We start from the raw sequence: 21,327 nt of genomic DNA, 5'->3' as shown, positions 1-21,327 counted from the left end.
AGCAAATATTCTGTCTTGAGCTATGTACAGCAGGTAGCATGTGGGGTCTTGCTCTGTGGGCACTGTGGCAATATGAAGAATAATCCTTAGGGTAGGAAGCAAGGCACGTTTTCTATTTGCAGCGTAATAGCACTTTACATTCTTCTGCTGTCCTAGGTTAGATGCGTGCTGACTCAGCAACACAAGGAGACACTACAGAAATATCTTTACGTATGCTATGGGTTTGTGACTCTCCTTCCATAGCCATGTAAATCAGAAGTAACTCTGCTGAAATGAATGTTTTATGTACTGATATATAACTGTGGGAGAGAAGAACAGATTTATTTTGAAAAATGGGTACAGCAGCTTGCATAACGTTTCTTTCCTTGCATTAAAAAAGCAAAATGTGTTGATGATGTTTTTCTAATGGGCTCTAAAGACTCAGCCCTTAAAATGAGTGGGTTCATGAATAAAAGAATTGTTCCTAGCTAGGGAGAACTGCCAAAAAAATGCGCTGAATTTATGGCACTAAGAAAGAAATACTGATGTAATAAATGAGTTAGTTTTGCCATTTGATTATGCAGCTAACGTTATGGGTACTATAATCTTTAAGTTGTTTCCAGTTTGTATTTTGTTTCTTTCCTTCATCATATAAATACTGTGAAGTAGTTTCTAGTTTAAAATGGGTGGGTAGTGTTGAAAGGCAAACTTTCCCTTGGTCTTTCTCATGTCAACTTGCACGCTACCAGTGGGTGTAATTGCCCATCAACTGTATGTTGGGTTACCAGCATGCTGACCAGCTGTCCTGGGTCTCTGCTCTCAATAGGTGACATGGATAATATCGACATGCGAGGAAACTGCATTGTGCTGATAGGTGCTCTTGTAACATATTTCTCTAAAATACTGCTTTGTCATGATAAACCAAGAACATTCTGAAGTGTTCTGTTTTGCCCATCTAGTGACTCTTTTTTAAGAATGGGTTAAAGGACTACTTTCGAGTAGTCTTTTAGGTTTCATATTTTAACATGAGCAAAAAAACCCCAAAAGGTTTAAGGATTTAGGGTTGCTTTTTGTGACTTTGTAGTATGCTCTGCTGCGGACCCCGAGGAGTCAGCATTAGCTCTTAGGTGGCATGTTGCCCTAGAGAGCAAATGATGGAGCCTGTTCTTCTGAAAATTGAGAGAACAAGGAATTTGAATTAACAGATTTGATGATGGTTGTATTGAGATATGACTGAGAAAACAAATGCCTGAATGAAAAGATGGCGGTACACTCTTATGTATAGCATTTAGGGCAGTTTCCTGCACACGGAAAACTCAACATTCATTTCCCCTATCTGCCTGCTTCCAGCGTAAATTTGCCTCATCTCCTGCCCAGGTCTGATTGCAGTTTGCCAGGCTCTGAGGTTTCCTGGCTAGTAGGGCTGTGGAAGGTGCTTGAAACTTGAACTTTCTGCCAGCAGAGGAGGAAACCAAGTTGGACTTCCTACATCTTGGCCACATTTTGTCACTGCTAGGGCATTGGGTGAAAGAGGAATGTCACTATATCCCAAGTCAGCTGTGTTTCAGAGGGAAGGGTGGTAGCTGTCTGCTTTTCAGTAGAAAGATCTTCAAGTGGACAGTTCACAAAGATGTTGTAAGGTGTGTGAGCTCTGAGAGAAAGGTGGACTCCTGCAGGAGAAGCAAGATACACTCCTGAAAGTGGCCATTTAGATGGCAATTTAGATAGCATGGAGCTCAGTGTGAGGCTTGCTGTGAACACCACTTGGATGTACTGACTGTCTCTGTGGAGCTACAGTAAGCTTTGAGAGCCTCATTCACAGTGATGGATGGCAGTGGTGAAAATTGGTGAGTATCTGTGATGCTCTGTGTTGCTAGAAATAAGTCTTTTTGAAAAGCTGATCCTTGGCTTCATTAAGTTAAGCTGAACACTTCTGAGGGACTCATCAGGGCTGCAAAACTGCAGTGTTTTGAATACCTGGTATTAAATGGGAGGAGAATTTTGAATCCAAGAGACCCAGAAGTTCCCTTAAGCAGAAGAACCCAATGTTGTTTGTTTTGTTTGTAAGAAGTATTCATGGAAGATCCTATGAATGTAAGGCTGTGGAATGGATGGCTAAGGCCTTGTATTAAAATCCATTTTTTTTGTGGCCATACTGGGGTCTTGCAAAAAGCCTGCTGGCATTTAATTTATGTGAGTTTTCAGTTATCTTAGAAAAAGGGCAGGTAACACTCTCCAGAATAACCTTCCTCAGTTTTTTCCCTGTCACTCCATTGTAACCTTGACGGTTACAGTCTTGCTTGAGTAACACGAGGGATAATTTGCATCAGAGTCCCTGCTCCTGTTAGTTCTCAGGTCTTTGCCTTTGATGGTTTATTTTCTGACTTTCTTTGTTTGTAAAGGAAGCTGAATGTATGAGCTAAGGGCTTATATTTGATAAAATGTGCTGTTAGAGTGCTAGAGAAATCAGGACCTATAGTTTATTCAAGTGTAGCAATTCCTGAAATTCCTAATAAATCAGGATATGGTTAGCCTTTTGCGAGTGGTTCTTGCCTGTAGGATCCATTCGTGTCTGAGTCTGTAGCTTTTAATTTGCCTGAGGAGCTCTGAATTCATAAGGATTTTATTTGGCTTCTGCAAAGGAAGTTTCATTTATGGTCGTTTTCCTCCACTGAAGGAAATGCAAAGCTATTACCTGTAAGCGTGCAGAGGTGAGTGGCTGGGCTTTGCTTCTATCAGCTGTGCTGGTGGTAAACCTTCCAGAGGACAAGGCAATGAATAGAAAACCTAAGCTTTAATTGACAGGCTCAGACATGAAAAGAGAGACCTGTTTGATGCATTTCTCATTACTAGGCCAACAGAAGGTCAGGCTAATTAGTTCTCTTGATAACTTGCTTACTTCACTGTGGGAAAACTTGAATGTGTCTGAACAAAACTGGTTTGCAATTCAGCAGAGAATTACCTTCCAAAATCATTAAAGAAACATTAAGAAAATCACAAGTGTAATGCACCTGAGCAGATTACAAGGTTCTGTTAAAATGGTGCATATTTAAAATTAGATATAATTTCTGCCTTCATTTAATGCCCCTTCATCTCTTTAATGAGGACTCTTGTGAATTGTATAAAGGGGGAGTGGAAATTGTCCCAGGACAGCACTGTTTTACCAGTTGTTGTCTGGATCTAAGGTCAGATCTGAGGCTGATAGTACTTTATCTAGTTTGAGTCCAGTGAGTCTGTGCCCTGCACTGAGGCTGGTTTTGCCTCTTACGTTTGTCAATGTGTATCATAATTATTTAAGGTTAATGTGGTTTTGGCAAGGGAAAGTTAGTCACATTAATGTATTGCAGTGTTTTACCTAAGAGTGAAGGATGTGAAGGATGTTTACAGCTCCCTTGGGAGAGCAAGTCTAGGGAAAACAAGAAGTTGGAATCCAGATCTCCTGAAACACAGAGTAGTTCCCCAGCAGCGCAACTACTTTGCGTGTTGATACATCTAGTCCAAAAAGCAGACTTTCAGCACTATGGGTTTAGCTGCTTTGTGCAGTGGAGGAATAAGCCTCTAGGGGTGTACTTGAATGCTTTCTGAGAACAGTGTCAGAGATAACTGTCTTCTGAAGTGATTACTTTTTTCCTTAAACGTGCTCTGTGGTTCACATCAAAAGGGGATACAGATTTTGATAGTAGAAGTAATGTACAGGTGAACTAATTATAAACAATGGGAAGTAGTTTAGTGCATGTTTTTCTGTTGGCTTTCTCTTGCAAAAAGGGCCCAGTTTTAGCAGAATACAGCAAAATTTGGCTTAAACACAGGGGTTAAGATTTTTTTTGAGAGTCCGAGTATGATTAATATACTAAATTGTGTCTACTTTTGTCTTTCTTAAAGTGTGTTTAAGTCCTAAATATCAACTCTTTAATGTCAGTTTTGCGTTTAACTTCCCCTTTGAGAGAGAAGGGGAAAAACCGTTTTCATTTTTGTTTGTTTCTGTAGTTAATCCTTCTCTCCTTAATGCCTTCTTCTGTGGTCTATTCCCTGCTGGCTCCTTCTGTTTTGCCTTGATGTCTAGGCTAGGATCATGCATAAACAACACCTGATGGTGTCAGTGGGACCACTGCATACATGAGTGTCCTCACAGTAGTGCCCTGCCAGCAGTAATGACATTCCAGCCCAAGTTTGACATTGATACCTGTTCCAAAGGCAGAGAGGAACTTTATCACATGCTTGTGTTGAAAAACACATGCATATGATTTTAAAGGGTTTTTCTTTCTTTTTTTTTAACATGTCTGAAAGGCAGCCCACCCCACACTGCTGCTTTAATTCTTCAGTATGAAGCCATATATATGTGTGTATCTGTACAAATTGTGTGTATATAAGAAAAAACCCAGAACTGTGAGCATCCTACTTTTTCATGTTTAATATTTACATTAGTCAGTTGCTAAAATGAATCTGGTGCATAATTTATTTTGATGTGTCTGTTACTGTTTTGACTTTCCAGACAGATCTAAAGAAGTCATTTAAGAACCTTTTTACTTGAGACCTCAGACACTCTTTCTGTAGCTGTTGTCAAGATAAATGGAAATCGGTTTCCATGTGCCATAAACACATAGTCCAGTGAAAAAAAATCTTCTTTCTTTTTTGCTCTGGAGTGTACAGTTCATTCTTCTTTTCCCACAGAGCTACATAAGAGAGATGATCTGGTTGCCGTTCAAATACTGATGTCACTTCATGCAGGTTTACTGTGTGGCTTGTCATAATTAGAGACCATATGTAATGGTGCCTTTCCCCACATTTGGATTTGTGTTAATAGATGGCAGCTGCTCTTTCCATTACTGAAATAATCACCAACACTTTTGATTCTGGTATTAGTATGGATGAACTCATGTTACTGGTCATAATGCTTATTACTGTGAGTGTTCCCCTTGGCTCTGTGTGACAAAAACTGTGTGTAAGTGAAGTCTGTTTGAGCTGTATTTTGACACCTTAATGAACTTTGGTTTAAACTGAAGTCCTCCTGGAAACCTACTGTTAAAAATTCAGGATTTGGGGTTTGTGGTATATACGAAGTCAAGGACTGATCTGGACAGAACGAGTTTTGCTGTGTAAGTGGTGAATAAGGAGTCACCCTGATCTGCAGCTAAGACCAGCAATGTTTTTACTACTTGGCACCTTTGTTCTTCCTTACATAAGCATCTTAATAAAAGAGGAAATGTACTCTAATATTGGAATTGAGAAAGAAGTTTTATTTGTTATATTTGCAGTAATATATGGGTGGTAGCTGTACTGCTGGAGGTGGACTCAAGTGGAAGTCATACTAATACTCTGTTTTCATGGCCTCATTGTGTAAATACTTAAGTTCTTCCTTGTCATGTAGGTCCATGGGTATAGTGCACACAGATTGATGAGCATCATGATAAAATCAGGGGTCTGGCTACAATGTGTAAGTCATCTCTGGATGGATTGTTCTATAACACTAGCAAGTGCTTTGAAGTCTTTTTGAAGCAGGCTAGTTTTAAATTAGGACATTTAGCAACAACCTGCTTCCTATTTTACTTTGGATCAATGCTTTGAAGCTGCTGTTCCGCAGCAACAGGCTGTAGATGTTTGGGTGGGTGAGGAATCGGGACCCTATGAGACTTGCATGCCAGTGCACTGGAAATGCAAAGATCGAATGGGAGCCGTGAGCCCTGACCTTAACATAGCACTGTCTGACCTAGCAGGCTGCCCTTTGCTAAACCTTGAAGTGCACAGTTTACAGTTGATACTAATCACATACCAGTATTGAACACAAATGCAGTTTCTGCTCATGCAAGAGCAGTGAGGTGTGGGCCTGTGTGAGTGAACAGAAGGAGGCAGAGATGGCAGCTCTTGTGGAGCAGGATTCAAAATACAAAGTGTTCTACATTTATCTGGGAGAAGAGAGAACTGAAGCCATTAAGTTACAATTGCTTGACTCTCTGTCTCTGAACCACAGAAACAGTATGCATATTTTAATAACGTTGTGGTATGAGTAAGGACATCATTGTGCACAATTCTTTTGCTGACTCTAGTAATAAAGCATTCTGCCCTTTATTTATAGGACTGCCTCAAGGATCTGACAGGAGGAATTGAGTATGCTGCCAAGATATTAAATGAAATTCCCCAGAAAGACATTCAGTGCACTAAAAGAGCCTCAAAGGCAGAAAGGGAAGGAAATGGGCAAGGTAAGTCATACATAATGATCTCAGTTGGCGTCCATTGATCTCATCCAACATCCTTTGAGAGTAGAATATCCATAAAAGTCTTTTAGATTCACTTGGATATTGTGGGTAGTGTTTGCGCTTACAGACATGCACTGTGCAGCAATAGGTGAACTGTGACAAGCCATTTGTTTATGACCCATCTAATTAAAAAATAAAAATAAAATTGTTGGCTCAGTCCCTTGCTGTTAATCTGAAAAGTCAGCTAAGGAATGCAGATTTTATCCAGAATATCATCATTCTCTCTGCAGTTTACATTTGTTTTCCCTGAAGGAGAAACATCGGTAAGGAACTGTACTAGAAGAGATGAAAGGTCCCTTGAGCCTGTGCTTTGTCTCCAGTGCAGGGCAGTGATAGATACGTGGGTTGAAGATAGGAACAGGGCAAGCACATAGAGATGTTCTTCAGAACTGTGTTTCTTAGCTGTCTGTGGCTTGAAACCTTTCTGAACCACGTGGATTTATCTACTTGGGTTTTGAACTTACGAGTTCCCACTCACAATGAACTATGTGCACCCATATGGCCTTGTACAGGATGTTCCAAAGGTAAATTATATGTGAATTTCTATTTCTGTGTTGTGTTTAGCGCTTCCCCTGAGTTTCACTTGATGCTCCCTAGCTCTTCCATAGGTGCTGACTGAAGGGTCACATTTATGCTTCATGTGACTTCAAATTTCCCACCCTCCATCTCCTTTCCTACTGGAGAAATTCTCATCTACTTAAGTTGTTCCTCATAGCCGAAGTTGTTCTGTTCATGTATCTATCCTACCTGCTCAAGAAGCTTTTGTGGTAAAAGGAAAATGGGTGTTTGGGGGGAGAGCTGTCTGTAGTTCAGTTTTGTAACATCCCTGGCCTGAAAACGTAGGTCTTGAGATGAGAAAACTCTTGTTTTTCCCCATACCCAGTCCAGAAGTTCTGTGTTTCAGGTGGCTATGTAAAGCAAAAGGTATTGGTATCTATGGATCTTTGACAAACATTTTATCTTTTGGGAAATTGTATTGTGATCAAAGGAACTGTTTTTGATGTGAGGAAAACACTAATAAGTTTTGAAGATCTTGAACACTTCTAGTGTTCAGGTTAATGTTCGAGTGTTCCTGTGTTCAAGGTGAGGTTGGACAGGGCTTGGAGCAACCTGGTCTAGTGGGAGGTGTCCCTACCCCATTGCAGAGGGTTGGAACTGGATGAGCTTTAATGTTCCTTCCAACCCAAACTAGTCTGGGATTCTATGAAGTTCTGTAAAAGCTCGGCGCATGGGATTTGTTCTTGGTTTTGGTCTCCTCTGTGGGAGGGAACATGTTTCAGAGCTGAGTTTGCACTTTCACTGTAATGCTTGAACAGCTTCTTCGAGAAGGTCTGATAGTAAGCACAGATTCTTCACGAAGGATCAGTAAGAAGTACATCTGTGTTCCCAAAATGCACTTAACACTTTATGTCAACATTTTCCTGCAATACAGGAAGGTGATGCAATTATTTCTTAATATTGCAAATAGCTTCTAACTCATATCCAGAGAAAATGGAACACTGCTGTGTCTGTGGCTCCGTGAGTGAAGACACAGGACCTGATCAGAAAATACGTAATCACTGTCAGCTCAGAAACTTTCTGTACAGCTAGCTTGCAGTTTACTGTGTTACACATTGTTTACTGTACAGACTGTCAGTAGTCTTGCGCACAAATACAGTTTTCTAACTGAGAAGGATGAAAGCATTTAAACATGATTTGTGGTTTGTTTCTTTTTTTTTTTTGAGCTGATGGTTCTGGTGTTGATGTGATGCAATCAACTAAGGTATCAAACCCAAAAGTGATCATGAAACAAGAACCACCTAAATCTTTTGGGTAGGTGGTGGTTCTGTGTACCAATATTATATTGTGAATTACATTTCTAATCCTTCTGTTTCCTCTTGCAGCAGAAACAGAAAGGAATTTTAGTTTTACTGTGTTCCTAAAAACACAGTGCTAGTGCATTACTATCTTTATTTAAATGATACTGAGGAAGTGCTGGAAGCTGTACGAACTGTATAAGAAATACTGAGGTTATAGTGTCTGAAATGTGCCAGTCTCCTTAATTTTGCTGTAATCACTGATTTGGGTGACTGGCAGAGGGTGTAATACCTCTTACTATTTTGTTTTCCTTTGTTAAATCAACCATTTAACTCTATTCTCCAGTTTATATAAGGTAGTTCATTACATGCTTTGTATACAAAGACACTAGATAGCGTAAGACAGGCAGATGTAAGCTTCATGTTTGCATCTCACAGATTTTCACTGGGGTTTTCTGGTATGCTCAGATTGCTGTGGGGTATAGTAACAAACAGAACATTCTCATTGTGACAGTCCATGTCCTTTCCAATAGGAATGTTACCTGCATGGTACAGGTGTGGTGAGTGATGCTATTGCTGAAAAACTGGAATTTGTCTGTCCATTTCAGTTAAAACCTTAAATCCACAACCAAGAGGGACAGCACTGTGGCTAAGGATTGTAATAGTCCACATTGACACTCCACTGGCACAGAATTATGCTCCTGCCGTATGGGTTGGTCTCATATGTAAATATCATTCATGTTTTCCCCCAAAAGGAAAAGAATGTAGCGATGCCATGTAACATGCTTTGCACACAGATCTGTATAGACTTGTTAAAAAGAGTCTAAAGCTGGTAAGAGGCTTAACACAGAGTTTTGTTCACCACTGAAGTGCAGGAAATACAGCAGGCATACTGTACCCAAAATTAAACTGGTTTGGGGATCTTTATTCTTACAATTGAAACAACTCTGACTGCTTTGGAAAAGCAGTGAGTTATGGCCTGGTTTTGGACTTGGGCTCAAACACCTGTGTGACACTAAATGAAAAAATCTCTCCAAGTTTGATAAGCAAAAGATGTCAGTGTTTAAATAAAAACCCACTTTGAACCCGAGCAAATTCTTCCCCCTGCTCCATGACATTTCTAATAGAGTTTTTATTGATTGCAGAAGGAGCTTTAAATACTGTCTCTTCCAGCATTGGACCTCTTCCCTAAACAGCTGCACCTAAATTCTAGCAGATGTTTCTCTATTTTAGGCTTTTTGAAACCTCTGAGGATTATTTCCATTTAAGTACATTAGGACCAAATGGTGAATTACTGAAAGTCAAGAAACTTCACTTGTATCATAAAAGTGCTTTCTAATAAACAGAATAGGCTATATCAAGGCCTTTATTATTGTCTTCTGGATCAAATTGCTACAAATTAGTCCATATTTAGTCCAGTAAAACACTTGTGATTACTTTGTATTGAATAGGAACTGTGACGAAGTAATGTGGCAGTTGAATGAGCTGATGAATTAAAAAGGAGAATCTTCTACAGCTGGGAACCTCTTTGATGTGTCATTTATTATTTCTGTGCTTCGCCATGTGCTGGTGACTTCCTTACAGTCTGCCTGTGTGTGTGTATGTGCTCTAGGACTCTCAGTTTTGCTCCTGATGTTCAGAGGATAGGGACCCAAAGCCACCAACCCAAAACCCATCTTTGGACACTGGACTGGGTAAAATAAGAAACTAAACTGGCAGGCAATTGGAGAGCGGCCATGGCAGAGACAGTAAGGGATTTTAAGATCCTCAGCTGGTAATTTCTGCTTGGATAGGTTTTCCTACTTCTGTCATCTAAATTAGAACATTTCCTTTAAATTTATAAAGTCAGTGCGCGACCTGTCTCACAGAATAAACAAATTCATTTTCATCATCTGTAGGTGTTAATCCCTGTCACACTAATTCAGAATTCCTAATGAGTTTTTAGCCATCATTTTTGGAGCAAAGCCAGTTAGAGGGATGTATTTTAAATTGAGGTAATGTTAGGAAGGATATTTATGTGGATAAAAAGCTGTAGCAGTAGCAGAAAAGTCTATTTTTAGTATAATTTTTAGACCAAAGTCTTGAAAAAAAACTGTGCCAACTTCCAAGTATTGTTGTAGCTGAAAGAATAAGAGAATTGCAACTTTTTCCAATCTTGAGCATCGTCATGATTTAATGTTTTTTAAAATGCAAGCTAGCACCTGAAATCCATTTTCATACCTTCACATTGTGGCTTTTCTGGTTAATGGTTTTTTCCACCCCACATCACCTTAGTTTGTTCTGTTAAACAGAGATGTCATTTCCTTCTCACAGGGTTTTGATGTTGAAAATAGTGACTGCTACAGAAAGAAGTTGTTATTTTATTTTTTTTTCTAGCAGAAGAGGCTGTCAGTTGACTGAAGAACTTCTGTATTTATGTGCTGATTGACATTTGGGTGGTCTGGAAAAGTGGTTTTGAAGTGACTTGAGAAAATGGCAGTGATAAAAACTAAGATACTTACTTTCATACTTGACTTATGTCCAGCAGCAGCTATCTTGAATGGAGCAGCCCTAAATCTGGGAGGAAATGTTCTCTGGACATGTACTTCATAATTTGCCTTTGCCCACAAAACACCTTAAATGTTAGCTGTGAACTGCAAATATGCTGCCTTTGGTGATATTCAGAGGTGGTTATAGCTTTACCTGACCTTCAATCCTAATGGTCATATCCCTTCTTTAATTTTCTCTAGACAGCAAGCTTGTCTCATCCTGAGCATTCATCTTTGGTTGCCTTGTTTGTTTTTTCAGTGCTGCTATTTCTATGTGCAGAATTGAGTTTGGGATGACATTTGTAGGAGATACTTTAGGACAATAGATTGCTCTCGATTTTGGCCTTTTTGACCATTGCTTGGTGTTGCAGGTAGCTGGACTGATGCTATCCTCAAATGGATACTAGCTTTTTGCGAGCACATGCATTTCTTTTAACGAAGTTAATTGTAGTTATAGCTGCTAAAATTCTACTTCTTTTGCGTAGCTGCTGAGTCAAGCTTGAAGCCCTTTGAAACTCTGAGATCTGAGTTGATTTTTAAATCATTTAAAATGCACCAAGGACCTGTACTCTTGCTGTTATAAGGAGGAATAAAAGCTTAATTTTTATTTTTAAGAAGGCAATTTGTGTAGTAATGTTGCCATCTCTTACAGGGGCTATGTGCTAAGTAATGTGCAATTACTTCTGGCAGCATGGGATTACTGGTGTAATACCACTTCTCATATATTAATGGTTTTATGATTACTGAAATGATACTTCCAATCCCAAATGTATCCAGTGGAGCTGGATATATTTAGTCAAAGTTTTCAGGTTCTCTACAGGAAAGAATGAAGTGTCTAAGTGAAAATGTAGTCTTTGGAGATAGTACTTAGAAGGAACATTTTCTCTGTGTGTTATACATTAATCTCTATTTTCACTAGCTTTTTATTAAGAATTTCTTGGGAGAAAAGACTGCAAAATCCAAATCATCATAATAAAATATGAAGAGAATTAAAGGTAGGAGCTGCAGCAGGTTCCCATGCTCAGTGATGGAGTTTTCTCCTGGGTTGCTTCCATTAATGCTAGTGGAAATTGAAGATTTTATTGTATTTTTATTATATTTCATGTTATCAGTTGTATCTAGGAAGGTGCAAAACATCCTTTCTAACTTCTGAGGAGTACAAGTAAGAATAAAGGTGTTTAAAAGCACAGAGGACAGAAGACAATTGGCTGAAAATGTATGGTTGTTAGCATGAGTTTGCCGTGGTTGTGGCCCCACAGGAGTTGAAGCCACAATTGCTCCCTCTCATTGTCAGAGTGCAGTGTACTAGGCTCCTTTCTGTTGTGGATCTGCAGCAGAATGCACTCAGGTTGCAAATAGGATGTGAAGGGGCAGTATGGCACAAGGCAGACAGGTCTGACCAGTAGCAGAGCAGTTCACTTCCACGGATATTCTCTGATTTTATTTTATTTGTATTTTGAGAGAGGTATAAAGAGACCTTTCTGCTTCTACCAGGAAAGGCTTGTTCCACCGTTCAGCCCAGTGTCACATTTGAAGACCTGTCTAGCTTCTTGCACGCAGAGCTTTGTACAATTGCTTGTGTTCAATTAGAAGTGGCTTGCTTGCCTCTTGATAGGCAGTGGGGTTAGGTCATACTTCAATAATTGCTTTATTAAACCTCTAGAAGAGGGAGGCTTTATACATTCTATTGAATGACTTTTTTTTCCCCTCTCCCTGCACTGTGGTTAATGGATTAATATCTGCTTTTGTATAGCAGGGTGGCATCTTCTGTGCCCTGTAAGTTCAGTCAGTATTGTATCAGGCTCTGACATGCAGTTCTGTGTAACTTACACTTGTGTGCTTTGCAGCACCAGTGTGACTTTCTTCTGTTGTCGCTTGGGGTTGTTTTTGTGGTTGCAGTGCTGACCTGGGACTCTGCCATTGCTTCCTAGAAGAGGGATACTCCCTTCTCCTTATGGATGTAAAAGAAGGAAGGTATTATTGCTTTTATTTATTTATGTATTTATGTCTGTGTTTGAAGGGTGGGGGAGAGCAGGGAGAAGAGTTTTCTGCAAACTTGAAAGCTCTCAAAGGAAAGTGGTGGGAGTTTATTGTCTTTCTGGGACTTGAGAAACGAAGTAGAGCAAGAAACAATAGCACTGGAGACTTGTATTTGCAGGGAAATGCATCAGCTGAGGTATTACAACAAGCCTTATCCTCTCTGTCTCAGCTATAATTATGTGTCTTAGAGGCTCAGTGTACTAAGGCATGATGACTACAGATGTTATCTGCTACATGATGGAAAAACAAGCACTTTAAAAGCCAAACAAACATGGTGGTTACAGTAATCCTCTTTCCCCACAACGGGTTGTAAACCACACAAACATAAACAAATTCTATAGAATTTTGAGCAAGTGTAATCTGCTCCCATTCAGACAGAGAGGCTTGTTGCTTTTCACAGCTTTAGCTTATGAAATCTGTAATGTAATTATAGTGTAGAAATAGCAAGAATGGGAGGAATTTAGCATAATGTGCAGCGAGTTTTCAACTGGGAGATAAATACAGCTATTGCAGGAAACTGCACAAATTGAGCAACACAGCCACTGAATGAAAAATACGTCCTGACCTGGAGAGCATGCTGACCTCTTCCTGAGCATGCAGCACTGGGAGGAACATATTTGAGTTCTGCTGCCTCTTTTTAAGCAGTAGGTGAAGATCCTGTGGCTTAGGTCTTCTCAGGGGTGGGTCTCATCAAAGAACTGGGAGCAAGGCGGGGGGGGAGAAAGCCATGTTTTGCTTTCCTTATTTTAGGCCTTGAGCACAGTTTACTCCTGGCTGCACATTAGATGACCCTCACTGGTTTTAAGTGGCCTGCTCAAGGCCAGGGTTGGCTGTTGAACTCCGGGAAAGTCCCAGAGACTTTCCTCTCCTGTCTGCCGTGATGCAGCAGTCAGGAGAGGAGGGTGAAGAGAGCTACTGCTCTGCCTTGAGAAACAACCTGGTTGCTCAATAAGGGCTTGTCTCCATCCCTTTTCTGCCATTTGAAAGTGATCTCATGGAAGGCCTGCATCCGGCTGCATGAGCGGGAGAGCGTAGGTGGTACTATGGAAGTGCAAGGGTGTTAAAGAAAGGCTGCTGTGAGTTTGTATGCTTGGCCTGTTGCCCTAAAACATAAGCAATTGTGGTGAAAAACTGTGTTTTTCATGACTAGAACTGCAAATATGAAGGCATTCTTCACAGCTCTTGTATCTTTCACAAATAAATTGTGGAAGGAAGTGCCTTTCTGTTGAAACATTGGAGTGGTTTAGTTAATAATGGCCAGTTCTATGTAGCTAGGAGCTGACACACATCCATAAATAACAGCAACTACTGTATGGAACAAGAAGAATCTGCCTTGTGCATATAGTTTGCTAATACACCTAATAATACAAATGCTGAGTAGGCTGATATTTAATGTGAAATCCTCTGATTTGAAGTGCCAGCGCCTCCCATCAGAAGAAGATGGGCTCAGCTGGTGGAAACTAGCATTGTTCTGTCCTTGTGGTAACTCCTCTTGAAGTTTCCTGGAGTTCAGTGAACACACACTACTTGGTGTTTCTGACTTTGTGGACTTAGATCAGTGTCTCTCTCTGGTGCAGCAGACAGGTCTGTGTGGGAGCTTGCTATAGCTGACCTGACAGATGTAGCTGACTGTATTTGAGAATTCTGCCCTTACGTTATCTAGGAGCTGACAGGAGATTAGGGTGGGAGGGGTGGAGGAAAGATCGAGAGAGAGGAGCAAAGATGAAATAATGAAGGAAGTAGAGAAAAGCTAAGACATTCCTGGTGTCTAAATAGAATATGGATGAGGTGTTTGGTTTTGTTTTATTTTTCCAAATGGGCTTTGTCCAAAGAAGACAGAACTCCTAATTCAGGGCTGGAAAGCATTTGTTTTGTGCTCACTGTTCAGATGTTTCAAAATTGGCACCTTTGTGTGCCATATAGCAGGGGAAATGAAATGTATTTACAAAAATGCCTTTTTTGTCATAAAAGGTCAGTCCTGTTTACATGCATTGGCTGGATCTTACCTCCTCAGAGGAACCCCATGTGTGTATTGGAACTCAATCAGCTTTGCTTTTTAATGTTGTGTGATTTGATCTGTCCTCTGTTGCTGCTGTTAGCTTTGAGGCTAATTTTTAGTACGTGCTCTGCCTGTGCCAGCAATATAGAGCCTGTCTGCGAGATAGCTTTGAGGTGGGGCAGGCACACAGGAGTTAACAACCTCTACCTGGTTGCTCACAAGCAGCAGTAATGGCATGAAAGGGCAAGTCCTCTCAGTACAGTTCTGACAGTGTACATTCTCCACTGATTCATTATACATGAGTGGGAAGTGATCAACAGGCCTTCCTCATCCCGTGAATGTTCATCTACCTTGGTACCAAGTGGACCTGGCTTCTGCTATGGGCTGGTGAAATTGTGGCAGCGTGTACCCTCCTCACCATGGACTGTGTGAAATCCCTGGTGACAGGGTCCCCTACCCATGACATACAATGAAGTATGCAGTCTTGCAGATGGCTTCTCTCTTCTGGGTATTGTATTAGGATGAGGGAGACATGTAAAGACTCACAGGGGCAGGCATGAGAATTGAGCACTAGCATTCATTCTTCAGTATTTTAACCTTCCCGGGAATGAAGCTATAGAGGAACTATCTGTATTTACATCCCTATTAATAATATTCAGGCAATAAAATAGCTTCTTGTCATTGTGGAGATAGGCAAGCATAGAAAACAACACAGAGAAGTAATTTCAACTGTGTTTTAAATTAAATGTGTTAACCCTCTCTATATACAGGCACCGTGTCATACCTGGAGTGGCTTTAATTTGCTACACAGCATTGAGGCATTTTCATTTTTAAATGAGAGGTTTCACTCCAGGGTTTATAGCACTTACTACAGAGAAGCCCATATGTATGTTTTCAGCAGAAATGTTTCCAGGCTTTTGATGAGCAGGTTATGTTGTAATTGCTCAGCTCTTGATGCTCTCATTTTGTTTCAAGGCATGTGTTAATGAACTGTGTCAGGAATCAGAGGACTCTGGATGGACTTCTGGACTCTTCTTGTATGGCTACTCTTGCCTTCATTGAGCTGATGGAGGAAGGGCATTAAGACAAGATGGCAGTGAATCAATGTGCTGGCTGTGCATTTAAAACCACCTCTTCTTGGCATCTCTGCTGTAGTAAAGCTGGCACATCACCTAGTAGGCAGGCGGTGTGCCATACTGACAGATGGCTTCGGAAGCCAGCAGCCAAGAGGCTATACATGAGCATCAACTGCATTTGTTGAGGGCAGAATACCAAGCCAGAAATGTCAGTGGTTTTCACCCCAGAGCTGCTGAGCCTCTATGCAAGAGAATGTCATTGATGCTTCAGAGCAGAGCTTGATTAACTGGGTAAAGGTAAAGCTGGAATTCCCAGATGAGTTTCTGTTTAGTCTTAGATCAAATTTTGCCTGCCCCAGGGCATAAAAGGAAAAAGCTATTGCACTGACCCTTCCCTCTGTAAAAGGAACAGTAGCACATCCTGATCTGCTTCTGGTTAATGAGATAAAGCTCCTGGCTACCTCATGGGTTACTTTCAGTATTTTTTACTTTGTAAACCTGGACAGTATTTATGTGGTTAGAATCCTTTGGAAGTCTCAAGTTAATACTAATATATTGAGTGATGGAGATAGGATCCATGGTGTGTGTAGCAGTCTAGTAAACTGCTGATGGGCTTTCTCAGGGCAATCAAGTGGGACTCTGGGTTTCTAAAAGCAGCCCTTTGCTGATGTAGCACCACAAGGCATGAAATTACTGAGCTTCATTTTCCAAATTGCAAGCTTTTAACGAAATGTTCTGATTGGAAAGCAAATGGTAGGAAACTTCTTCCAATTCTTTTTATATAATTGAATTTGAAAGAATAATTTGTAGCCAATGTATTAAAAAAAAAAAAGAACTTTACAGAAAACTCTGGTTTAGCAAATCTGAACACCAGCTGGCACCTAGAGAAATATTGTCTGTGATGATCTGTGGGTCCACAGCATGCACTTTTAAACTGGGTAATTACACTGATTAGCTTTATTCATACAATAATCAGATCAGTGCCTGCTGAAATGAGGGGGTTTTTATTTTGCGACATAAGAAGATTATTTTCATTTAGTAGGTTTCAGCATTTGTTAGTGCCAATATGCTAAAAAAAAACCCCATAAATTGCCTGTAGTTGTGTGGGACAGTGGGAGCACAGTGAGTAAATCTGTGCTCAGACAGGAACGGATCTCATGGGGAATGCTTTAGCGTGGATTTCCATGCTTTGCAAAAGAAATAATGGTCTTTCAAACTGTCAGTTTCTCACCTAAACGTTTATTTCTGTTGCAGTGGTACCCAGAGGCCCCTCCTGATAGGAACCAGGTTGCACCGACAAGGTGAACTGTTGGTGTAGGGAAGCTGATGCTAACTGTGCACCCTGGCTAAGCTTTCCCAGCACTGCCAGGCTGTGATGGCAGCGGTACCGGTAAGTTCAGAATTGCAATCCATTATCACTATGCTGAGCTGGTTTTCTGCACAGCCTGAAAATCTTCATCTATATTTTCTATACCATGGTCTTAATTTTCCCATGTTACATTAGGGTAAAAGGAAGACTAAAATTTGTAATTTGTTGCAGTACCTTGAACATATCTAGAGACCAGATATGATTCACTGCTCCCCTTTGACATTTGACCTAGGAAAAGAATATCTATAATTTACATAAGAAACTTGGAAGATGCATCAGGCTCAGTAATAGGTATTCAAACCAGAATGAAGTCTACATTTTTCCAATTAATTTGAATTTTAAGCAAAATGAAAGCTAATTGGTACTCTTCAGTAAAAATTGGTTATTTTCATATCAAACACTACTTCAGTCTTATTAATAATTCAGCCAAGGTTCTATTGTTGGCTTGTTTTTTTAAAAGCTTTATTGCATATTGTTATGTCTCCCAAGTATTATGACTGAAAAGTGCAATTGTGGGTCTTCCAAAATTCAGATAACTCCATAAATCTCCCTCAATCAGTAATGCATTAATTAAGAAAATGTATTGTTCATGCTTTTTGAACACAGACATTCATTATTTTCTTGATGAAGTGACCTTAGCCAGAACTTGTTAATGTCCAAAGGGGTAAGCTTGTAACCTCAGTAATGTGGTTAATTTTAATTAGTCAAAGACATGCTCAGGCTCTCTGTAGCTTTGAAATATTTGAATTCAGTTTTGATGGCATTATTCTCAGCGAGCATGAAACAGATGCACATAATTCTTGTTAGCATATTACTTGAAATTGACTTCAAACGTGTTCATTGCAAATTGTTAGACTAAGTTCATCTACTGGGAATCCAGTCTGCCTATTTGCCTTATTTTGTAATTACTACTACTATTACTGTTTGTAACTCACACCTAGGAGCCTGGATCACATTGTGAGCCCTTGGTGTGCTGAGATGGGATGTAAAGTCTCTGCTCCAACAGCCTTAGAATTTCTCACTTGGTTTTATCTTAGACAAGACTAACTTATTTAAAGGAGATATTTTATTCCAAATTACAACTTTTAATTTTATTTTTTGAGTATCTTTGTGGTCCTTCTCTGGACCTTCTCCAGCCTGTCCACATCTTCTTTGCAGAGCAGAGACCAAAACTCAACACGTAAGTCCAGGTGTGGCCTGACAAGCACTGAGTACAGCAGGGTAATGCCACCTTTATTTCTGGTGATGATGCCCTTGTTAATATTCCCCAGCATCTTCTTGGCTTTCTTTGCTGCAGCAGCAAACTGTTCACTTCTATTGAGTGAACTGCTACAGAAGCAAATAAATAAAAATTACTGTGATGTTTTTATTTTAAGTTAACCTGGTGGAGAATATCTACTTTTTAATACTTTGAGAATATGTTTTTACAACTGAGATTAAGTATTTTTACTTGTACATCTAAAAATAGAGGTACAAGAATAATAGAGAGCATGTAGGTATCTCGTAATCCTTTGTAAGCTTCTGTGCACTGCTTCATTGTCCAAGTATGAATTTATAAGCTCCTTTCCTCACCAGAGCATTCCTAACAGAAATGCATTCCAAATGGCTCTGCAATTTTTATTTTATTACTTTCCATGCTCTAAAGACAAGAAATACTCTAAATAATCTTGTGACAGCTGAGTGTGCTGCCTGCTGCATAGTCCCATTGCTTCACCAGAGTTCCTTGGATTTTGTCTTCAATCAATATGTTAAGATAGTCCATCTGTAGAATAAGGCCTTGAGTTTGAGACAGAAGCAGCTTGTTTGCAGAGTGTGTATGATTTTTACACGGATGAGTATCTTGTTCTTTTGGGACAGGTTTTATTGATCGTGGTGGAGCAGTAGTTCATGACTTTCCTGTGTAGCCATTGGCTAGTATATTTTTATGACTTTCTTTAAGCAAAGAGAAGGTTCAGTTTTCATGGTGACTCAAGTCAAACTGTAGCAAGCCATTGCTTTCTTGCTGAGATGGTATGAAAAGATTGCCTGAGTATAGCAATAATGCTGTCCCTTGCTAGGCTGGAGCTTCAGCTTGCAGTCTTGGCTGTAGTTTTCTTCCTGCAAAGACTGGAAGAAGCTGTAAAGTTTACAGTGAGTTCTCTGCAAAATTGACCTCCCTTCTGAAAGTGTTGGGAAACATTCTTGGGGTGATAGTGGGTGTTAACACCTCTTAGCTGAGGAGAAATAAGGTAGGCAGCCAATTTCTCTTGCTGCTCTAAATTGATTGATGCTTTGTACAGTACATAGTCTTGAATGCTTTTAGTATGTGTTGTTTTCTTATTTCTTGTAGTGTTCTCTTTAAATGTAAGTAAGAGGTTGGGATTTGGGTATTTTTTCAATGACACACAACTTGGATTTAAAATACTCTAAGATGTGGCATTTTCAGAAGATTGAGGGAAAAGACAATACCAGAGTTTATGTAGTGTCTAGTGTCAGAGGGCTTGAAGCTCAGGGCAGTCTCTGGCATCTGGGCTTGCTTACTGTGCTGCAGTCTCCACCCGGCACGCAAATACCTTTCATTTCATTATGTCTTTAGAGCTCTCTGAAGTGCAGTCAATAGCCCAGTCAAACCACAGAGCGATGGTTTGAAAGGTTTGATCAGGTCACTAGTGTGTGTCAGTGTATTTGAACCTCCTGAGCATGTGAGATGGTACAGAAAATGCTGATTAAATATATGCATTTAAAAGTGAAGATGCACCTAATAAATTGTGGCAGATAATGAACCAAATGAAGTGGTGGTTCCTGCAAAATTTAAGTTACATGGCTTTAAGTAGGGAGAGGTTTTATGTTTTTTGTGCCTCCAATAGTAAAAGCCATATTCCTGTAAGGATACAGTTTTGAACTCCGTACTGGAATTTGCATTCCTTGAAGACTTTTAATTTGTACCTGAGGCAGGGAAATGAACTACTGTAGGATTAACGTGGTGTCTCCACCCCAAGTACTTTCTGCAGAAGTACCGAGTGTGGATCTCTGCTTAAACCACTCCATAGTTAGAAGGCAGCTCAGTGACTCTGGTGTGTGGTTTGGCTGCTGCACAAGAGAGCTAGGAAAGACATTGCTTGCTTTATTTATTTTATTTCATAAACAGACTTCTGGGGGCACATTAGGCTTCAAAAGTCCTTTCTTCTTCCTCCTTCCCCGAAGAAAAAAAGTTTCCTTTATGCATATTACTTTAGGCTTATATTTCAAAATGACACATTGGTACCAAAGATTGGAGAGCTGAGCACATCACTCATGATGCATTGCTCCCTATCCACACAGTTGCTCCATTTTATGATCAAAATAAAACACTTGAAATATGTTCTAGTCCGCTGGGTGGGAGAGAGAACAAAATGCTGGAGGGGAACCTTTAAGTAGGATCTCTCTGGACTTATTTATAAGATTGCACTATTTTTTTTCCCCCATCTCCTTCCCTGTTTCTCCTCCTCTTTTCCTTCAAATATTCTGACTGGTGCTGACAGAAATGATTATAGCTTATGAGTGATAATATAATTCAGTTTCCCTCAAGGAGAGATGCTATCAGAGAAGGTTTTTTTTTAAATATACTGGTTGAAAAGAGCCATCTTTCTTCCTGGAAGAACAGTTATTAATCTCTTACTAGTACATTTTCATATCATTTTGGACATTTATTTCCATGCTGTGATATTATAAACCCAGGCATTTGTGTCAGTTTTGATGCAGTGCAACATGCTGGAACATGAAAAGCCGTAATTACCAGTGTGGTCATTTGAATTGCTAACCAGATCCTGACATTTCCAAATTGGACCCATTTCTTAGTGATCCAGAAGCAAGCCTGGGTGCTGTATGAGCTGCATTTCAATTAGGCAGCTCTACATTTCAAAAGAAAATGCAGAGCATTCACATTCCCAAAGCATTGCTGAAGAAGTTCTTTGCTAGTTACTGGCTCCTCTAGAGCCAGTGTTTTATTTGTGAGGATTGTTTGATTTGAAGTTGTAGTTCCTGTGAATTTTGATGTGTTCTAAATGTTCAAGAAGATCTCTATAAGGAACTTTTCCTGCAACTGTTAACTCTTTTTAAAGGATATACTCATAGCAACCTGGTCTAAGGTTTGTATGTGAATGTGCTGTGTGAGCACATTTGAAGGTGTGAGCTTTCAGTGTTGCTGAGGTTTGGTGAGCCCTGTTCATTTGGGTTTGCTGTGGTGCAAGCCTCGTAACTTGAGCTTCATTTTAGCTGGTAGATGCATTTGTTCACGCTTCTGCTTGCTGAAGGTGCTCTGCTGGTTG

The 21,327-nt window shown here is 40.0% G+C and overlaps 1 long non-coding RNA gene across 3 annotated transcripts in view; it reads left to right on the top strand.

The window, feature by feature from the left end:
* Positions 1-21,327, top strand: part of LOC133213311 (uncharacterized) — a 67,343-nt gene that overhangs the window by 21,519 nt on the left and 24,497 nt on the right. The window contains exons 2-3 of one of the 3 annotated variants that reach the window (XR_009725774.1): positions 6,053-6,176; positions 6,554-6,692. This is a non-coding gene — a long non-coding RNA (uncharacterized LOC133213311). Of the gene's footprint in view, positions 1-6,052; positions 6,177-6,485; positions 6,693-21,327 lie in introns of those variants that run through there. The other 2 variants (XR_009725775.1, XR_009725776.1) reach the window with 2 other exon arrangements.

This window comes from Neopsephotus bourkii, unplaced genomic scaffold, assembly GCF_033783945.1.
Source record: "Neopsephotus bourkii isolate Nb327-2 ecotype Australia unplaced genomic scaffold, CSIRO-AGI_Nbou_v1 NB_804, whole genome shotgun sequence".
Classification (NCBI taxonomy): Eukaryota; Metazoa; Chordata; class Aves; order Psittaciformes; family Psittacidae; genus Neopsephotus; species Neopsephotus bourkii.
The sequence above is the reverse complement of the archived record's forward strand: the minus strand, read 5'-3'. Positions and strand labels throughout refer to the sequence as shown.